Here is a 2,951-nt window from a genome sequence, read left to right as displayed (position 1 = left end):
GACTTTGGTCATGTTGTCAGCAGGGACCAGTCCCTGGAGAAGGATATCATGCTTGGTAAACTAGAGGATCAGTGAAAAAAGATAAGACCCTCAAAGAGATGGATTGACACAGTGACTGCAACGATGGGCTCACACACAGCAATGATTAAGAGGCTGGCAGGACCAGGCAATGTTTGGTTCTGTTGTACATAGGGTCACTATGAGTCGAAGCTGACTCAGTGGCACCTAACAACAACAAATGCTGATGATGTTAACATCTTTTTCACGTGCTTCTTGGCCATTTTTATATCTTCTTTAGTGAAATGTGTATTTAGATCATTTGCCCATTTTATATTGTGTTATCTAAGAAATCCTTGGATTTCCAAGGCTGTAAGTCTTTATAAAAGTAAATTGCCCCATCTTCCTTCTGCAGAGCAGCTGGTGGATTTGAACTGCTGACTTTCTGGTTAGTGGCCAAATACCTCATCTGCTATACCACCAGAGCTCCTTATAAGAAAGCCTTGCTTAAGTCAGTGTCATGAAGATTTAGGCCCATATTTTCTTCTATTTTATCATTTAGTTCTTACATTTATGTCTGTGATATGTTTCGAGTTTTTTTTTTTTTTTTTTTTTTGAAGATGAGGTAGGGGTTCAACTTCATTCTGTTTCATACAGATTTCTAGTTGTACTAGGACCATTTGTTGAAGAGACCTGTCTTGTCTCATTGAATGGTCTTGGCACACTGTCTTAAATCAATTCACTATGAATCTGAAGGTTTATATTTGGACCCTTCAGATATAATTCTATTCCAGTAATTACCAAACTGGAATAGAATTGAGGATCCAAATATAATGATAATTACTGGTGGTTGGAATAGGAAAGTTGGAAACAAAGAAGCATTGGTAGTTGGAAAATATGGTCTAGTTGTTAGAAATGATGCTGGAGATCATGTGATAGAATTTTGTAATACCAATGACTTACTCTTTGCATGTACCTTTCTTCAACAGCACAAACAGTAACTATACATGTAGACCTTATGAGATGGAATACACAGGAATCATATTAACTGTAGAAAGAGGTGATATAGAAACTCAGTTATCATCAGTCAGGACAAGGTGCGGGCCGACTGTGGAACAGACCATCAGTTGCTCCTATGAAAGTTTAAACTGAACCTGAAAAAATTTAAATCTATGAGAGTTAAAATATGACCTTGAGTATATCCCACCTGAATTTAAAGGCCATTTGAAGAATACATTTGATGCATTGAAAACCAGTGACCGGTGGCCAAATGAGTTGGAGGACATCAAGGACATCATGCATGGAGAAAGCAAGAGGTCATTAAAATGATAGAAAGGGAAGAAAAGACCAAAGTGGATGTCAGAAGAGACTCCGAAACTTGCTCTTGAACAGAGAGTAGCTAAAGTGAATGGAGGAAATGATGAAGTCAAAGAGCTGAATAGAAGATTTCAAAGGGCAGCTCAAGAAGACAAAGTAAAACATTGCAATGAAATGTGCAAAGATCTAGAGTTTGAAAACCAAAAGGGAAGAACACAGCATTTTTCAAGCTGAAAGAACTGAAGAAAAAAATTCAAGCATTAAATTACAATATTAGATGATTGTATGGGCAAAATACTGAATGATGCAGGAACCATGAAAAGAAGATGAAAGGAATACATAGACTCACGGTACCAGAAAGAATTGGTTGATGTTCTTCTATTTCAGGAGTTAGCATATGATTGAGAACAAATGGTATTGAAGGAAGAAGTCCAGTCTGCATTGAAGGAATTGGTGAAAACAAGGCTCCACGAATTGACGGAATACCATTTGAGATGTTTCAACAAATGGATGCAGTGCTGGAGGTGCTCACTTGTCTATGCCAAGAAATTTGGAAGACAGCTACCTGGGTAACTGAATGGAAGAGATCTGTATTTATGCCCATTCCAAAGAAAGGTGATCCAAGAAAATGTGGAAATATCATTAATGTCATGCACAAGTAAAATTTTCCTGACAATAATTGAAAAATGATTGCAGCAGTACATTTACATGGAACTGCTAGAAATTCAAGCTCAGGCTTGAATTCAGAAGGGGACGTGGACGTGGAACCAGGAATATCATTGTATCCTTTCATCATTCTTACTCAATCTGTATGCTGAGCAAATAATCTGAGAAGCTGGACTATATGAAGAATGTGGCATCAGGATTGGAGGAAGACTCATTAACAACCTGTGATATACAGATGATACAACTGTACTTGTTGAAAGTGAAGATGGGTTGAAGCACTTACTGATAAAGATCAAAGACTACAGTCTGCAGTATGGATTATACCTCAACATAAAGAAAACGAAAATTCTCACAACTGGATCTATATGCAACATCATGATAAATGGAGAAGAGATTGAAGTTGTCAGGGATTTCATTTTACTGATCCCCAGTCAATGCCCATGGAAGCAGCAGTCAGGAAATCAGACGTTGTATCGGATGGGGCAGATCTTCTGCAAAAGACCTCTTTAAAGTGTTAAGAAGCAAGGATGTCACTTTGAAGACTAAGGTACACCTAACCCAAGCCATAGTCTTTTTAGTCACCTCATGTGCATGTGAAAGCCGGACAGTGAATAAGGAAGACCTCAGAAGAATCGTCACATTTGAATTGTGGTGTTGGTGAAGAATATTGCAAATAGTTATACTTCTTTTCTAATCTGGATGCCTTTTATATAATTTTCTTGCCTAACTCATCTGACTAGAATCTTCAGTACAGTGTTGAATGGAAGTGGCGAAAGTGGACATCATTGTCTTTTTCCTAATGTTGGGGGAAAGCATTCAGTATTTAGCTGTGAATTTCATAATGGCCTTTATCAGGTTGTGGAATTATGTTCTTCTAATTTGTTGAGTACTTTTATCACAAAGAGTTATTGGATTTTATCAAATACTTTTTGGATCTATTAAGATGTGCCTGTAGGAGCCCTGGTGGCACA

The sequence above is a fragment of the Orycteropus afer genome, unplaced genomic scaffold (genome assembly GCF_000298275.1).
Source record: "Orycteropus afer afer isolate SDZICR_OR568_19922 unplaced genomic scaffold, OryAfe1.0 scaffold00082, whole genome shotgun sequence".
Lineage (NCBI taxonomy): Eukaryota > Metazoa > Chordata > Mammalia > Tubulidentata > Orycteropodidae > Orycteropus > Orycteropus afer.
The sequence above is the reverse complement of the archived record's forward strand: the minus strand, read 5'-3'. Positions refer to the sequence as shown.